The sequence below is a fragment of the Eptesicus fuscus genome, chromosome 13 (genome assembly GCF_027574615.1).
Source record: "Eptesicus fuscus isolate TK198812 chromosome 13, DD_ASM_mEF_20220401, whole genome shotgun sequence".
Taxonomy (NCBI): Eukaryota; Metazoa; Chordata; class Mammalia; order Chiroptera; family Vespertilionidae; genus Eptesicus; species Eptesicus fuscus.
Window position 1 is genome coordinate 53,855,531 of NC_072485.1, and position 19,405 is coordinate 53,874,935.

The following is a 19,405-nucleotide window of genomic DNA, read 5'->3' on the forward strand; positions in this document are numbered from 1 at the left end:
TGGTGTTTCCAAACGAAGACAGGTTTCCAAACATTTATCTTGACTGTGGTCAAAACAGCAAATAAAAGAGCTGAGGTAAAGAAGTCTAAGAGACAAGTGTGAACATGTTGCTTAAAATGGTTCTAGATACTAAATTGCCCTCATTTTTTTTTTTTTGAGGGTGGGGGGAAGGGCGGGCCTCCAAGGCAGAATCTGTGCAATAGCTAATACATCTCATTAGAAATGCTGGTGTATGGTCCAGGGGAAATCACTTTATAGAACTGGTCTTCCAAGTGATTTTTAAAATTTATCCTTCTATTGGAGTTTTTAGGTCAATTATGTATGTTGACTAAATTTACAAATAAACTTGTTTGGCCAACTAAAAAAACAACAAAGAAATGCTTTAGGAAAATTAGAATAATCAATTAATCAAGATAAAAGGCCTTTTATCCAAAGTTCGCCTACTGATTCTTGGGACATTTTCTTCTTTTTTTAAAAAAATTTTTTATTGACTTCAGAGAGGAAGGTAGAGAGAGATAGAAACATCAATAATGGGCAAGTAACATTGATTGGCTGTCTCCTGCACACCCTGAATTGGGAATCAAGCCTACAACCCAGGCATATGCCCTTGACTGGAATTGAACCCAGGACCCGTCAGTCCGCAGGCCAGTGCTCTATGCAATGAGCCAAACCAGCTAGGATGGGACATTTTCTTCTGATTTGACTTAGGCCAATGAGAAAACTGGATATAAAGTGATTTTCGGATGATTCTTTTGAATGATACTTGTGAATGTTCTCATATTTCTGGCCTTGCTCTGGCTTCTGATATCTAGTACTGTCACTGTTAGCAGACATTTCACATTGAAAAAAGAGACTACTAAAGCCTTCATAATCATTCTGGATTCTGTCGTGGTTTGTAATGAAGGCTCCAGGCCTCCAACCTTCCCTAATATTTATCCTTTGCCATGTAACTTTAAAAAATATATATTTTTATTGATTTCAGAGAGGAAGGGAGAAGGAGAATAGACAGAAACATCAATGATGAGAGGCCATGTAACTTTTCAGTGCCCTCCAACCATGGGCTGCCCCTTAACATAGGGCTCAACCTTGTGACTTGCACTGGCCAATAGAATGAGACAGAAGTGAAAGAGGCCTTGTGTATTTCCATTTGCTTTCTTTTGTGCTGACATCAGTGAGAGGAGGACACTTCTAAGCTAGCCTGAGGGGAGACGAGAGACACTGAAGCCAGTGCTAGTTGCTCTAGAGGAGGTCAGTCTACAGTAAGACCGTACCTAACATCATGCCTAGGTTCTGCAACTTTAAACAAAACGACATATAATAAAGCTAATTTTACTAAAGGCTATTTGATATAAACAGGAGGCAAGTTCCTATGGCATCTCATCAACATTATAATGGGAGGACATTGACCAAAACCACATTTTTTTTTTTTGAGAACCAGCTATAGATTAGATGACAGTCATCTAGTTCCTAGACATGTGAACAAATCTAGCTGAGATCATCACCATCAACAGGGTCAACTCTCGAATGTGTGAGAAATAAATATTTATTATTTTAAAGCCACTGTTTTAGGCTTGCTTGTTATATAGCGAAAGCTAACTGATACAGCTCCTTGGAGAGCTGAGTTTTGACCCAAAGTGGTTGCTCTAGAGCTGTGAGAGAGTCTGCTATGAAGCATGCACCCGGGTCACATGTTCTACCTGTGCCATCTCAGGAATCTGCTGCTATCCTCACCCCAAGGAGGTCCAGCCAGTACCTGAACAAAGCAGGAGTCTTTGGAGCTCTCTGTTGGAGTGGCCGAGACTTCCTCAGAGTTGCACTATAATCTGAAACTCTTGCTTCCCAATCCTTTCTCCTTCCTCCCTTCACAGATATCAGATCTACATCATGATCTAAAGCAGTGGTTCTCAATATAAACACAGATATTTACATTATGATTCATTAACAGTAGCAAAATTACATTTATGAAGTAGCAACAAAAATAATTTTGTGGTTGGGGGTCACCACAACATGAGGAACTGTATTAAAGGGTCGTGGCATTAGAAAGGTTGAGAACCACTGATCTAAAGGCTTCCCTCACCTACTTCTGTGCCCTCTTTCATAGGTACTACTCCCAATAACTCTCTTCTATTTCTAACATATCTAGAAAGCTGCTTCTCAGAAGATTCAAACTACTACCACAAGAAGAGCCTGAAGAATTGAAAGTCGGTGCTTTCACTGAGGTGCATTCATGATGTCTTCAGTTGGGGCAGCACTGGAAAATCGGCAGTTCTTACACAGACAGATAACAGAAACCACACGCTTTCTCAGAGAACGTGTAAGTAACTGACTTACTTTTCCTGATGACTGCCAGAGCCTCCTCAAGAGTATACTGTTCAAGCTGCCCTCCTGGATAGCCTCTGGCCAATCATCTCTTTCCAAGAACAGGAGAAAGCAACACTTTCCAAAGAAGATATACAAATGGCCAGCATGGGTATAAAAAGGTGCTTAACATCATTAATCTTCAGTTAAATGCAAGTCAAAACAATGCAAGTCAAATCACCTCATGCCTCTCGGAATGTCTACTATCAAAAAGACAAGAAATAAAAAGTAGTGGTAAGGATGTGATCAAAAGGGAAGACTTGGGTACTGTTGGTGGGAATATAAATGGGTACAACCATTATAGAAAACAGTATGGAAGTTCCAAAAGAATTAAAAATGGAACTACCATATGATCCAGCAGTTTTACTTCTGGGTATTTATCTGAAGGAAAGGAAAATTCTAACTTGAAAAATTATCTGTACCTCCATCTTTATTGCACCATTACTTACAATAGCCAAGACATGGAAGCAACTTGTGTCATCGATGGATGAGTGGATAAAGAAAATGTGATACACTCCTATACACACAGTCATGTGCCACTTAACAAAGGGGATGCATTCTGAGAAATATATTGCTAGGCAATTTCATTGTTGTGTTAACATCATTGATTATACTTACACAAACCTAGATGGTATACTAGTAGCCTATTGCTCCTGTACAGTCAGACTACACTAAAATCATAAAACAATATGAGACCAAATCAAGCAGAAGAGAAAATGATATCAAGAGATACAGTCAACAGGCTAGGCTGCTGCTAGTGTAACTCCACATACTGCTTTTCAGAAAATTATTTTTATACCTAGAAAGAGTACACTCTAAAATAGCAGTAAAAGGCCCTGGCCAGGTGGCTCAGTTGGCTGGAGTGTTGTCCCATACACCAAAAAGGTTGTGGGTTCCATTCCTGGTCAGGGCACATACATAGGTTGCAGGTTTGATCCTTGGTTTGGGCAGGTACAGGAGTTAACCAATCAATGTTTCTCTCCCACATCCATGTTTCTCTCTAAAATCAATAAAAACATATTCTCAGGTGAGGATTACAAAAAGTGCAATAAAAGTATAGCATAGTAAATACATGAGCCAGGAACAATCGTTTATTATCGTTATCAAGTATTTTGTATTGTGCATAATTATATACACTTTTGTATGACTGGCAGCACAGTAGTTTGTTTACACCAGCATCACCACACACCTGTGAATAACGCATTGTGCTACAATGTTAGGATGGCTGTGAATCCCCAGGTGAGAGGAAGTTTTTAGCTCCACTATGAGCTTATGGGTCCACTGTTGTATAAGTGATTAGTCCATTGTTCCTCGAAACATCATAATGAGGCATATTACTGTGCACACAATGGAATATTATTTAGGCATAAAAAAAGGAAATCTTGTAATTCGTGACAACATGATGGACCTTAAGGGCAGTATTTTAAGTGAAATAAGAGAAAGCTATGTATGATCTCACTTGTATGTGAATCTAAAAAAGTACCCTCACCCCCACCCCCACCCCCGCACCCGCCCCAATGAGCTCATAGATACAGAGAACAGATGGGTGGTTGCTTGAGGTTGGGGACAAGAAGGGGGAGAAATGGGTGAAGGGGATCAGAAGGTACAGACTTTGAGTTTTATTTATTTATATTTTAAAAAATATATATTTTATTGAATTTTCACAAAGAGGAAGAGAGAGGGATAGAGAGTTAGAAACATCGATGAGAGAGAAACATGGATCAGCTGCCTTCTGCACACCCCACACTGGGGATGTGCCAGCAACCAAGGTACATGCCCTTGACCGGAATCAAACCCGGGACCCTTCATTCCGCAGGCCGACGCTCTATCCACTGAGCCAAACCAGTTTCCGCTGGACTTTGAATTTTAAATAACTCGTGGGGATGTGATAGCACAGTGACTCGAGTTAATAATGCTGTATTGCATATTTGAAAGTTGCTAAAAGTAAATCTTAAAAGATCATCATAAGAAAAATATTTGTAACTGTATGGTGATGAATTTAAATTAGAGTTATTGTGGTGATTATTTAGCAATACATAAAAATATCAAATTTTATCCTGTACACTTGAATCTCATATAATATATGTCAATTATACCTCAAATAAAAAAGGGGGTGGGGGAAAGCAATATTTACTGGCTGCAGATTGTGTCCAGTTTCCATTTCATATTCTATTTATGTTCAGTAAATTCAATCTGTACATTTTAGTATATGAATAAAAATATTCCCCTTTATTAATGGCTGAGTTATTCTTTGATAGAAAATAAGTGATGTATCTCCTATCTCATGATTAGTAAAGAGTGGAGCTTGGATTTTTTAATCAATATACCATACTAGAGGCCCGGTGCACAGGATTTGTGCACTGTTGGGGTGTGGCCTGTGAGGATAGGCCCGGTGTGGGAGCACCTCTCATCCCCTGGCTATGGACCCGCACTCTGAGCAGCTGCTCTCTGGTCCGGCATCTTCCGTGGAGCCAGAGCACTCGCCTCTCCAGGGACCAGGTCGGGCTGGGCCCAGAGACAATAGCACTGAGAGGCAGTGGAGTAGGCCTCAGTCCTGCGGCAGCCAGGAACCTGCCTCCGGGGTCAGCTCTATGAGCCTGGTGGCGCTGAGAGGCCTGGGGGTGTCTGGAAGAGGTGGGGGAGGGGCGAGGAGGAGGGTGTTTGCAGTGGGAGCAGCTACTCATCCCAGGTCAGCCCAGCTGCGCTACCACTGTGGTAGCCCATTGACCACCAGGGGGTAACTCCTGCATTGAGCACCTGCCCCCTGGTGGTCGGTGTACGTCATAACAACTAATCCACGGGTCATTCTGGTCATTCTGCCATTTGGTCACTGGGCTTTTATTACATAGGATTGATAACCAAGGAAGATCCAGGCTGTGAGGTTGGGCTGTGAATCATGGGCTTGATCATTAATTAGATCTAGAGGAGAGGCTTCCTCTGTACAGTTCTAGTCTGTTCTTAGGGGAGGACCTGATAGTTGGTGTGTTCGGCCCTTGCCTTATTTTCTGTGACTGGCCCAAGGTGGCTGATGCTATTCCTAATTGGATAGAAGTAGGGGCGCCTCAGCCAGGACAGGCTGACAGGGCTGTGGAGGGTCTCATGCAGGTGCTGGTCATGGGTAACACACAGTGTGGTTCTGAATGCAGTTAACAGGGATGTGCAGCTGTACTTTAGGCCCTTTGTGGGGCAGAAAAGCCCTGTTCCCATCTCTACTGGATGGAGTAATGACTCAGAAACAAGTGTTAGATCCCTCAGGACTGGTGCAATTAGCACACAGGCATAACTTAACTTGGATTCTCTTGGCTTAGAGCAGTAATTTTCAACCTGTGTGCCCCAAGAATTTTTAAAACATACAATTTCTAACTATTTAGTCAGAGGCGCTAATCTTTCCCCTTAGATTGTCAAATGACAACAGCCAACATAACAATAGCTGTCTGGTGTGAATGAATCAAAATTATACCTATTTTTGTGTGTCAAATAGACAATGTAGTATATTTTTTGGTGTATTGCAGAATTTAGTTTATATGTGCCATGAGATGAAAAAGGTTGAAAGTCCCTGGTTTAGAGGGATGAATAGAACAGACTCCCCATAGCTGAACTCCCACCTGAGGGTGAGTTAGAGTGCCCGTTAGTGGTGCCCTGTGGGGATCGCAGCGTTGATGTGTTTGGTGCCTGCTCTGAGAATATAGTGAGCTCAAACAATAAATCTCAAAGTGGAAGGAGGCACATGGCAATAGTAGGAAGTAGTCCAAAGGTGTTCATAGTGGTTGAAAGAAAATGGCACCCTTTGGAGAAAAGTAGTAAGGCAGAGGACATTTTTATAAATTTAGTAAAAGAAAATATAATTTTGTAGAGATTGTGATACAATAATGCAAGGGGAAAAATAAATAAAATATAATTAGGTGGGGAAAATCACAAATGGGGTCTTTTTATAGGAAGTTGAAAATATTAGATATAAAACATAGGTAACAGTAATTGGATACTATTGATTGGAAGAGAATCTATGATGTAGAAAAAAAGGCATCGAAGGGTTACTAAACTCAGATATAAGTATGCTGTTCAGACCCTGAGAGACCTGAAGAAAGGCACAAAAGAGGCAGAATTATGGGATGATTTTCATTCTTCTACATTTACTTCTTTCCCTCTCTTTTCCCCTCTATTTTAAATCTGTGTATAAGTATATCCTATTTAATAAAAGAGTAATATGCAAATTGACCATACCTCTGCTACACCCACTAGCCACACCTCCCAGCCAATCAGGATTAAATATGCAAATAAACCCAACCAAGATGGCTGTGACCACAGAGAGCAGGAGGGAGGTTGGGTTTGCCTGGTAATGGAGGAAGCCAAGCTTTCTGCCTGCCCTTGCTGGCTGAGGCCTCCACTCAATGCCACAAAGTTTCAATGATAGAAGATAAATGAATCCCAACAAAAATGATGGCAGCCACAGAGCTGGAGGGAGGAGGAGGCTTGAGTTGCACCCAGAGATGGAAGAAGCCAAGCTTTCCTCCTGCCCTGGCTGGCCCAGTCCTCTGCTTAAGGCTACAAAGTTTCAATTATCCTATATAATAAAAGAGTAATATGCAAATTAACCATCACTCTCTTATACTCACAAGCCATCCCCACAAGCCAATCAGGAGTGTGTATGCAAATTAACCCAACCAAGATGGCTGCAGCCACGAAGAGAGCAGGAGGAATGCTTGGGTTTCCTGGCGATGGAGGAAGCCAAGCTTTCTGCACACTCTGGCTGGCCCAGGCCTGCAGTCCAGGCTACAAAGTTTCAATTATAGAAGATAAATAAATCCTAACAGAAATGGCTGCCGCCACAGAGTGAATAGAAGTCTTGGCTCTGCTCTGGGCTACAAAATTTCAATTGTAGAAGATAAATAAATCCCAATCTCATGGCCTCCACTTGTGTCACCGGTGGGGCGTGGCCAACCTGCAAACCACCACAGGCCCCTTGCCCAGGTCACCTCACGCCCCAAGGGAAACCCCACCCTGATCCGGGACACCCTTCAGGGCAAACCAGCTGGCCCCCACCCATGCAGCAGGCCTCTTTCCTATCTAATAAAAGAGTAATATGCAAATTGACCATCACTCCAACACACAAGATGGCTGCCCCCATGTGGTCAAAGATCCTGTCCCCATGTGGACACAAGATGGCCACCACAAGATGGCCAGCAGGGGAGGGCAGTTGAGAGGGACCAGGATGGCAAGGGAGGGCAGTTGTGGGTAATCAGGCCAACAGGGCAGGGCAGTTGGGAGGGACCAGGCTGGCAGAGGAGGGAAGTTGGGGGTGACCGGGCCAGTAGGGAAGGGCAGTTTGTGGGGACCCACGCCTGCAGGGGAGAGCATTTGGGGGGGACCAGGCCTGCAGAAGAGGGCAGTTAGGAGTGACCAGGTCTGCAGGGGAGGGCAGTTAGGGGCAAACAGGCTGGCAGGGGAGCAATTAGGCATCAATCAGGCTGGCAAGGGAGTTGTTAGGGGATTATCAGGCTGGCAGGCAGAAGTGGTTAGGGGTAATCAGGAAGGCTTAATTTTTCTTGGCTTATTTAGGTAATTGCACTGTTTTTTAAACTATAAAGAAATAATTGGATTTTAATTGATAATCAGAAAGACACAGAGACCTTATATACGTTTATATTTTAATTCATTTATTGACTATGTGTTGTGAAAATTCTTTTAGTGCAATATTTATTGGAATTTTTGTTGAAATATTGTTGCTAAGGTCATTTGTATAGGTTCATTTTTAATTATAGTAAATGTAAAATGAGCACAATATGTAATATTTGTTGTAAATTTTTGGGGCAAAAAGACAAATTTGACAATATTGAAAGAATGGATTATTTACAAAACAATAACATTTCAGAGTCATAGTCTTGGGGCCTTTCTTTCTCTTAAACACCATGGGTCCCCGGCAGAGACTTGCAACCAGGGGAGCAGCAGGCAGCAGCAGCTCCTTCCAGGCTAACCCCCAGAACCTGTATCCAAGGCCCCTTTTCTCTGACTTTCCAGTGAGCGAAGCAGTCCCACCTTGGCTCACTTCTTTCCTATAATCTTTCTAGAGAGCCAAAGCAGAGCACTGCCTAGGCTCTCTCCTGTTGCTTCTCCTACCCTGAGTCCTTCCTTTGTTCCACTGTCCCAGTGTTAATAAAAATATTCTCAAAATCACCTGGACTCAAGAAGGCAATGATAAGCCGGAAGCGACTTCTAGCTCCGCTTTTGGGACATGTCAAAGGGTCCTGGCAGGCTCTCTCCCCGCCCCCCCCTCCCAACCCCGCCCCGCCGCCTCATGCACTCCACCAGGTCAAAGGCCCTCTGTCTGTTCACGCACTCCACCAGGTCCAAGGCCCTCTGTCTCTAGGAGACTTGTTGTAGGCTGTGAGGATGTGAGCAACAAAGAAGGATTGGGAGGGTTCAGGAAAAGGAAGCATGACAATTTTCCCCACAACCAGAGGAGAGAAGGGTAGGATGTTAATGCATTGTCACCCATGATGGTGGCCTTCAAATCATTTCAGCAGGAACTTGATGCAAGACATGACGAATATGAAAGACTTGTGAAACTTAGTCGGGATGTAACTGTAGAAAGTAAAGGATAATTTTTCTGCTCCATAGGATTACAAGTGTTCCTGATATGGAGGAAATATTGACTGAGTCAGAAATTAAATTAGATGGTGTCAGACAAAAGATACTGCAGGTGGCCCAGGAGCTCTTGGGAGAAGAGATGCATTAATTCCATAGCGCCATTACCACAGGACTTATGACAGGATTTTAGGAATATGTGGAGGCCATCTCTTTTCAACACTTTATTAAAACACGATCACTTATCAGTATGGATGAAATTAATAAACAACTGGTATTTACAACCGAAGACAATGGGAAAGAAAATAAGAGTTTGAGGAAACTGAGGTTTAGAGAGATGAAATAAAGGCATACCCCTTATGAAGCAAGGTCCTGGAAGAGGTGGGAGGAGATGGGTCAAGATCATTTAAAAGAGTTAACCTCAAAACAAGAGGAGGGACAACTCATCATCTGAGACTGGAGGATAGAAGCCCTCAGTGGGAACCCCTTTCACGTCCCGCGTGGTTCAGGGTTCAGGTTTAGGGTTCAGGTTCAGGGATCCGGTTCTGAAGGAGGCCGCACACAAATGAAAGAGACTAGAAAAGTATTAATTTGGGCTTGTGGGCCAGGCGGAAGTCCAAGAGAGGACTACTCACTGCTCTGGCCTTGCTATCCCTTTATTTATTTATTTATTTATTTATTTATTTATTTATTTTTTTTTATTTCTTTATTGATTAAGGTGTCACATATTTGTCCTCATCCCCCCATTCCCATCCCACCCCTCTCCCCACGCATGCCCCAATCCCCTGTTGAACTTAACCGTTGGATAGGCTTATATGCATGCATACAGGTCCTTTGGTTGAACTCTCCCCCTCCCCCCACCCTCCCCCTACCCTCTTCTATCCTCCCTCTGAGGCCCGATAGTCCGATCGATGCCTCCTTGCTTCTGGTTCTGTTCTTGTTCCTCAGTCTATGTTGTTCATCATTTCCTCTAGATGAACGAGATCATATGTCACTAGATATATACTAATAAGAACTGAATGTGAGACGAGCAATAATATTTATGCTGACAGGCAAATGAATCAATCTGTAGCGAGCTTCCCCCTGGACCAACAGTTCTTTTGAGACCCAATTTCGATGTCCAGTAGTTCCTTATGTGTACATGTCAGCACTGACCCCTCAGCTCTGGATGGTGGACAAATGGTGGTAACGGAGGTCCGACTCCCTCTGGTTTGGTCTCGGCCGAACCCAGGGGCACGGCGTCACCCGGACTAAGGGGCACGTGGCCTCACCCATACCCAAGGGGCACGTGGTCTCACCCGGGCCTGGGACCCAGCCTCACCCGGATGGATCCAGGGGCGCACGGCCTCACCCGGACCCAGGATCTGGCTTCACCCGTACCCAGGGATGCTTGGCCTCTCCCAGACCCAGGGGCACGTGGCCTCACCCGGGCTTAGTTGCACAAGGCCTCACCTGGATCCAGGGACACATGGTCTCTCCCGGACCCAGGGACGCTTGGCCTCTCCCAGACCCAGGGCCACTTGGGCTCACCCGGGCCTAGGTGCACGAGGCCTCATCCGGATCCAGGGACGCATGGTCTCACCCGGACCCAGGGACGCTTGGCCTCTCCCAGACCCAGGGCCACTTGGGCTCACCCGGGCCTAGGTGCACGAGGCCTCACCCGGATCCTGGGACACATGGTCTCACCCGGACCCAGGGATGCTTGGCCTCTCCCAGACCCAGGGCCACTTGGGCTCACCCGGGCCTAGGTGCACGAGGCCTCACCCGGATCCAGGGACGCATGGTCTCACCCGGACCCAGGGACGCTTGGCCTCTCCCCGACCCAGGGCCACTTGGGCTCACCCGGGCCTAGGTGCATGAGGCCTCACCCGGATCCAGGGACACACGGTCTCACCCAGACCCAGGAACGTTTGGCCACTCCCAGACCCAGGGCCACTTGGGCTCACCCGGGCCTAGGTGCACGAGGCCTCACCCAGATCCAGGGACACATGGTCTCACCCGGACCCAGGGACGCTTAGCTTCTCCCAGACCCAGGGGCACGTGGCCTCACCCGGGCCTAGGTGCACGAGGCCTCATCCGGATCCAGGGACACATGGTCTCACCCGGACCCAGGGACGTTTGGCCTCTCCCAGACCCAGGGCCACTTGGGCTCACCCGGGCCTAGGTGCACGAGGCCTCATCCGGATCCAGGGACGCATGGTCTCACCCGGACCCAGGGACGCTTGGCCTCTCCCAGACCCAGGGCCACTTGGGCTCACCCGGGCCTAGGTGCACGAGGCCTCACCCGGATCCTGGGACACATGGTCTCACCCGGACCCAGAGATGCTTGGCCTCTCCCAGACCCAGGGCCACTTGGGCTCACCCGGGCCTAGGTGCACGAGGCCTCATCCGGATCCAGGGACGCATGGTCTCACCCGGACCCAGGGACGCTTGGCCTCTCCCAGACCCAGGGCCACTTGGGCCCACCCGGGCCTAGGTGCACGAGGCCTCACCCAGATCCAGGGACACATGGTCTCACCCAGACCCAGGAACGTTTGGCCACTCCCAGACCCAGGGCCACTTGGGCTCACCCGGGCCTAGGTGCACGAGGCCTCACCCAGATCCAGGGACACATGGTCTCACCCGGACCCAGGGACGCTTGGCCTCTCCCAGACCCAGGGCCACTTGGGCTCACCCGGGCCTAGGTGCACGAGGCCTCATCCGGATCCAGGGACGCATGGTCTCACCCGGACCCAGGGACGCTTGGCCTCTCCCAGACCCAGGGCCACTTGGGCTCACCCGGGCCTAGGTGCACGAGGCCTCATCCGGATCCAGGGACGCATGGTCTCACCCGGACCCAGGGACGCTTGGCCTCTCCCAGACCCAGGGCCACTTGGGCCCATCCGGGCCTAGGTGCACGAGGCCTCATCCGGATCCAGGGACGCATGGTCTCACCCGGACCCAGGGACGCTTGGCCTCTCCCAGACCCAGGGCCACTTGGGCTCACCCGGGCCTAGGTGCACGAGGCCTCACCCGGATCCAGGGACACATGGTCTCACCCGGACCCAGGGACGCTTGGCCTCTCCCAGACCCAGGGCCACTTGGGCTCACCCGGGCCTAGGTGCACGAGGCCTCACCCGGATCCAGGGACACATGGTCTCACCCGGACCCAGGGACGCTTGGCCTCTCCCAGACCCAGGGCCACTTGGGCTCACCCGGGCCTAGGTGCACGAGGCCTCATCCGGATCCAGGGACGCATGGTCTCACCCGGACCCAGGGACGCTTGGCCTCTCCCAGACCCAGGGCCACTTGGGCCCACCCGGGCCTAGGTGCACGAGGCCTCACCCGGATCCTGGGACGCATGGTCTCACCCGGACCCAGGGACGCTTGGCCTCTCCCAGACCCAGGGCCACTTGGGCTCACCCGGGCCTAGGTGCACGAGGCCTCACCCGGATCCAGGGACACATGGTCTCACCCGGACCCAGGGATGCTTGGCCTCTCCCAGACCCGGGGCCACTTGGGCTCACCCGGGCCTAGGTGTACGAGGCCTCACCCGGATCCAGGGACACATGGTCTCACCCGGACCCAGGGACGCTTGGCCTCTCCCAGACCCAGGGCCACTTGGGCTCACCCGGGCCTAGGTGCACGAGGCCTCACCCGGATCCAGGGACACATGGTCTCACCCGGACCCAGGGACGCTTGGCCTCTCCCAGACCCAGGGCCACTTGGGCTCACCCGGGCCTAGGTGCACGAGGCCTCATCCGGATCCAGGGACGCATGGTCTCGCCCGGACCCAGGGACGCTTGGCCTCTCCCAGTCCCAGGGGTACGTGGCCTCGCCCGGGCCTAGGTGCACGAGACCTCACCCGGATCCAGGGATACATGGTCTCACCCGGACCCAGGAACGCTTGGCCTCTCCCAGACCCAGGGCCACTTGGGCTCACCCGGGCCTAGGTGCACGCGGCCTCACCCGGATCCAGGGACACATGGTCTCGCCTGGACCCAGGGGTGTGTGGGCTCTCCCAGACCCAGGGGCGCTTGGCCTCGCCCGGGCACGGGATCCAGCGTCATCCGGGTCCAGGGGCACTTGGCCTCACCCGGACCCGGAGTCCGGCCTCACCTGGACCCAGGGGCATGTGGCCTCACCTAGACCCAGGGACTTGAGGCCTCTCTTATACCCAGAGGCGTGTGACCACACCCGAGCCCAGAGGCGCGCAACCCCGCCCGCACCCGGGTCTCAGCGGGGCCCCGTCTTCCCGATCCCAATTCCTGCCGGTCAATCCCCCCTCAGCAATTCCCCTGGCCATCCTTCCAGCATTCCAGTATGGCTGCTGCAGAACTCCTCGGGCGGCGGCTCGGCGAAGCTCCGGTGCACCCGGTGCATGGCGGTGGGCCAGTCTGGCGTTGCTGCTTTGGCCCTTGGGTCTGCATCGGTGGCCGGTCGCCGAGCATGCGCACTTGGCCGCTTCCGGGGCGTTGAGATTCTTGACGGACTCAGAGGTCAGCAAGCGCGGAGTCTCCCACCCCATGTCTCATAGGGGTTCGTCTGTCCGTGCTTGGCTGCCAGTGGAGCCGTCCCCTCAGCCGGAGACCGCCGGGGGAATTGCGCCGAGCACGTTCCAGGCCGCTGTTGTATCGCCTGAGCCATAGTTCTTTTGTGTCGCCTGAGCCGTAGTTCTTAAAGTGTGGTCTTTGGGTCACCGGCATCAGCATCATCCCACATACCCCTCTTTTATTCTAGTTGTAGAGCATCTACTCAGCCAGCCCTATGGTGGTCTTGGATGGTGTCTGCTCTGCTCTCTTGTCGTAGTCTCAAAGTTGTTGTGGTAGGCAACAATCAGGCTTCCGCCCTATGCCTCCATCTTGGTCCTCCTTTGTATAGTTAAGTCTTGATTGTTGTTGGTGTCACTGGGGGGGCTCTCTTTGTCTATAAAGGAAGAGTTGCTGTGCAGGAGACACATTTATGGGCCGGGTCTTGGTGCAGCAAAGCTTTGGCGCTCACTGAATATTCCCGTTGAATGTGTCCCTTATGCACGTGGTTGAAATCTGGTGTCATCTCCCACAGACCACTAGATGCCCTCGTTTCTGGGTCTCCAATGGGGTGTAGATCAGCTACTGCCTTAGGCACTCAGCAAGGATTACAGCAAAAACTGTAGTTTCTTCCTCCTGTCTGAGTGGCCCTGGAGCAGTCCGACTAGAACAGCAGATCATCTGGTCCGCTGCCAGAGGGCAGACCACCCACATGCATAAGCCGTTGCTTGGGGCGCAGGTGTGCCTGCGAGACTTGCGGGGCAGGTCTTCAAAACGTGTGGGGCGGGTCCCAGGGCGGGGCGGGGTCTCAGGGCGCCCACAGGCCATGGTGCGGCGAGCCGAGATGGCTGTGAGTCTGGTCCTTCTGCCTTCCACGTATCTAAGTCCCCTCGTTCCGCACTCCAGCGCAGCAAACACTGATTGCTGGGCGCACCTCCGCAAGAGTCCCGCCTCTCCCCGCAGGCATCTGGGTCTCCCGGGGTTCGCCAGAAGATGGGTTTCAGGGTGATGGAGAGCCAATCTCCCCTAGGTTTGGAACAAAAGCCCCTCTCCCCCGCCACCAGCCAGACCCACGCACCTCCACACCTCATCCCCTCCGATTTCGCTGGGTGCGAGGCAACAGAACAGCCCCTAACCTCCGCCGCCATCTTTTTCAAACTTCTCAATCCGTACCTCTTAATCCCTTCATTTCAGTCAACTCTACTGAAGTCTAGCGCCGCCGGGAGGTGCACGGAAAGGGCGCCCGGGCCTCCGTCCAGTGCGCGGTGCGCGCGTCCCGTGGAACCAGGCGCACGAGGGCTGCGCGGCTGGGACGGGCGCTGGGCGGCCGCCGAGCTCCAGGCACCGCCATCGCCGCATTCCGGACGTCGCTGCCGCGGCGTCCCCCCAATTTATACTTCTTAATCCCTTGAATTCAGTCAACTCTACTGAAGTCTAGCGCCGCCGGGAGGTGCACGGAGAGGGTGCCCGGGCTTCCGTCCGGTGCGCGGTGCGCGCGTCCCGCGGAACCAGGCGCGCGAGGGCCGCGCGGCTGGGACGGGCGCTGAGCGGCCGCCGAGCTCCAGGCACCGCCATCGCCGCGTTCCGGATGTCGCTGCCGCGGCGTCCCCCCAATTTATACTTCTTAATCCCTTGAATTCAGTCAACTCTACTGAAGTCTAGCGCCGCCAGGAGGTGCACGGAGAGGGCGCCCGGGCCTCCGTCCGGTGGGCGGGGCGCGCGGCCCGCGGCACCAGGCGCGCGGGGGCTGCGCGGCGGGGACGGGTGCTGGGAGGCCGCCGGGCTCCGGCCGCCGCCGCTGCGGCGGCGTCCCCAGGGTCCCGGGCCGGGCAGCCTGCGGGGGCGGCGGAGTTGCGAAAGTGAGTGAGTTTCCCAGGGTTTCGCCCGGAATGGGGTTCAGTGCAATCGGAGCCGGTGCTCAGCGCACCCTGGAGCCTTTATCTCCTTCCTGCCAGTGAACTCCGGCCAGGTCATCAGCCGCCCCCTCCTCTCCGGTTCCATCCTCCCCGCAGGCGCGTGTGCTCGTGTCTCCGCCTGTTTCTCCATACCTCAGGCTTTTACGGCTTCCCCGACTGTCCCCGTGGCCTTCTCCTTCCCCCCAGCTGTGGGTATTTCAGTCCGCCAGCTCTCCTGTGGTTCTGGACGATGTCCGTTCTGACCTCTAGTTGTATTTTTGAAATTGTTGTGCCCGGCTGCAGGTTAGGTGTTTAACCTATGCCGCCATCTTGGTTTCTCCCCGCTATCCCTTTTATTAAAACTTTGGATCCACCCATAGAGGCAGGAAATTCCAATAATAGCCACCCAGCAAGGATTTACATAAGATTGACAGGCGGAAGTGGCTTCAGCTACCAATGTCTCAATCAGAGGACAATGGGCGGCTTACGACAGCCCTCTTTCGATGCTCAATGCTCACGATAAAGAATTTGGTACTTGGAGACTGAAAATCACCCCTGTTGATTACCTCCTGGGAGTGGCTGATCTAACTGGTGAGTTGATGCCGATGTGTATTAACAGTGTGGGCAATGGGGACATTGACACCCCCTTTGGAGTGAGCCAGTTCTTATGTCAGGTTTATGATGGGTTTTCATTCATTGGCAATACCGGACCTTATGAGGTTTCTAAGAAGCTGTATACCTTGAAACAGAGCTAGGCCAAAGTGGAGAATGCCTGTTACACCTTGAAAGTCAGAGGCTCAGAAATTCCCAGACCAGTTTGTAAGACGATTATTTGGTATTTTATTTGACTTTATTGTGGCTTTTACGTAGGAAATTTTCAGTTTTACTTGTTTTGAATTCTATACAAGCTGTACGTAAAATGATCAAATGAATCATTTTCCGTGTCTTACTCATGAAAGGTGGCATTCAAATGTTTACATATATGCCTATTTGAATTTTTGCTGGCTAAACCCTATCACTTGTCTCTGCAATGTGAATGTGCCAGCACTTTCTGCCACCCGTTTCACTTTACTTTGTGTGAATTTTGAGTGGTAGTAATTAGTGGGAGCCATTTATAATTTAAGTTGATGATTTTGTAATATATAGAAAAGACTTTTTAGTTATATACTTGGACTTGAGCTTTTTGTTAAATTTCTTGGTAATATTGTGCCAAGCCTCCAAAATAGGCTTATTCCATAGAACAGAATTAAAACTACTAAGTTATCGATATACTTTAATGTTATGTGGCAATATGATAAGAATTCACATTATATTCTGGCTAATCTAGGCCACTTTGAAATAGCCTTCCAGAAAAATTGACAGAAACCCAGATGTTAGTTCCTACATTTAACTTTTGGGCTTTATCACAGAAAGTCTGATAGAGAATTGGAATTAATATTGTAATATTTTTATTGGTGTTTTTGTTGAATTATATACTTGTACATACAACTATAAAGCTTTTAGTAGTGATTAGTTAGCAATTTTTTGTTGTCTATTATATTGACATTAGGCATGTTTGGAGACTTCCCTATTTTAGCATCTAGAAGAAATTACATTTAAATAATTATAATGAAGTTTTGAAATACTAAGCACAAACCTTTATAGTTGTCTAGTTGTCCGTTTGTGTTAATTGATAGTATAAAAAGCTGCCAAAGAAAACTTATGCTGTACAATTCAGCAATAATTGTCAACACAGTTGGGAACAACAATTGTAGTTTCTAGTTATATATATATATGTATATGTATCTGTGTATATATACATATATATTTACATATGTGAATATTTATTTAGAATAACAGAAATCACTAATTACAAATTTTATAACTTGACAATTAGCACAAATATTTCAAAATCCAGAAAAACAACATTCTCATTTTATTAGCTGCTTGACATATCTCTATGTTGCTTTTTTTTACATATTTGGAGGGAGAGAACTGTAAATGTCTTTGTAATGATTTTGTAGTATCTTTTAAAAATATTTTTATTGAGTTCAGGGAGGAAGGGAGAGGGAGAGAGAGATAGAAATATCAATGATGAGAGAGAATCATTGATCAGCTGTCTCCTGCACGCCCCCTATTGGGAATCGAGTCTGCAATCCAGGCATGTGCCCTGACCCTGAACCGTGACCTCCTGGTTCATAGGTCGAAGCTCAACCACTGAGCTACGCCAGCCGGGCTGTAGTATCTTTTTTTATACATAGAGAAGGGAAAGATAATTTAGCTTTTCCTCTTTCATGGTTGATCAAAATTATTTTTAAATGAAAGGATGCCCAATCAACAAAGGTGTCCTCAACCACAGGTACACTAGCTGTAGCACAGCTGTAAGTTTGTGCCCTACATAAAGCACAACTCAGATAAACGCTATTGTATATGATTCCCATAAACAAACAAGCACGGTGCCTTTTAGACTGTATAGGCCCCATTATCAAGTATATCAAATTGTGGACTTGAATCTTTATTTTGATAGATATTGATGAAAACTAATCATCTGCTAACAGCTTCACATACCTAATTATTGGACATTTTTCATAAGCTACTCTCTGGCTCCATATTGCAGGAAGACCTCTGGCCCCGCACCTGGTGATACGGAAGTGCAAGACCATGTAAGCACAGTGCTAAGGACCCTCGGACCCTTGCTGGTCTTGGCAGGGCCCTGATGCTTATGCTTCATCATCTTCCTGGAACTTCAGCCTCTGCTGATGGGGCAATGGAGAGAAAAAATTTCGGGAGGGACAAATCAGCACGGGGGCTCACAGCTCCTGATCACACACAGCCCTGCAGTTTTTTCTACTGGAACATATTTTACAAGTCTCTTTTCAGGTTTTCTTCATTAAAACTCTCTCTTGCTATCAGGTGGGTACTAGATTTATCAGGGTGATCACTTTGTAAGTTATATAAATGTCAAATCACTATTTTGTACACCTGAAACTAATATAATATCGCATTTCAAGTATAATTGAAAAAAAATTTAAAAACTACCTCTTGCTTGTCTGAAATTGTTTACAATTCAGTAAATTTAACTTTTATCTTGGAAAGCATTATAGTTCTCCAAAGTGAGGTTTTTCAAGTAAACTGACCCATTATAAGCACCAATCACATGGGTAAACGCAGGCCTGGAGCTGGGAGAGAAGGCAGGGAAGGGATGCCCTGTCCAGACCTCCATCTGTGCTGTCAGTCTCGCCTCCAGAAAGCATATGCTCTATTTTAATTAGGCTACAATGTAAAAAATAGTTTTGAGATAATTTTAATATCTAATGCCTACATTTTATTTTACTCTCCTAAGAGGTCATGCTCATCCCATAATTATGAATATTACTTTTCTGGAAAAAAAATAGTCTATTCATAAACTAAAATATCTTTATTTCTTTAGTAAATAAAAAATAAAAGAAAACCCACCTGAGTCCTATGCTAGCACATTTCAGAAAGTCACCATTTCAAATATAAGGAAGTAACTTTCTTAATACATAAATACTATGAGCCCAAGACAATATTGGGAGGGGGGAAGGAAATGATGTATAATTATGTTAAACCTCTCTGTAATCAAAGATAAAGATACTTAATTTAAGTATAATCCTATTATAATTTTGTTTTGAGTTACTATTACTGGGGGTTAGGGGCATCCTTTAAGGAAGTGCACTCAGTAACAACCCCACAGTATAGCAATATGGATAAAATCTTAAACTCAGCAAAGAATGGTATTTAAGATTATTTTAAGGTATTTTGCCTGAATAACAACATAATAATACCTCAACTTCCAATTAAAAATATAAACCTAGCCATCTCTTCTCTCAATTCACTTCTAACTAAACCTTTTTTTAAAGGCAACTATCGATTACAGGGTTAGATTGGATGCAAATTAACCCATAAACTCAAATGAGCCAAAAGCCCAGCGATGTGTAAAACCCAGGAGGCACCCTCCTGCAAGGCTGACCTGAGCCGAGGATGCTGAGGAACCAGGGCGGGGAGCGCCCGCCACCGCTGCTGCGGAGCCCGGCCCCCGGACCCCGGGGCACTCTCTAGTTA

At 48.4% G+C, this 19,405-nt stretch overlaps 1 pseudogene; it reads left to right on the plus strand.

Moving 5' to 3' along the window:
* The first annotated feature begins 8,264 nt into the window (after positions 1-8,264).
* On the plus strand, positions 8,265-17,998 carry LOC129151318 (translin-associated protein X-like; annotated as a pseudogene).
* The last annotated feature ends 1,407 nt before the right edge of the window (positions 17,999-19,405 follow it).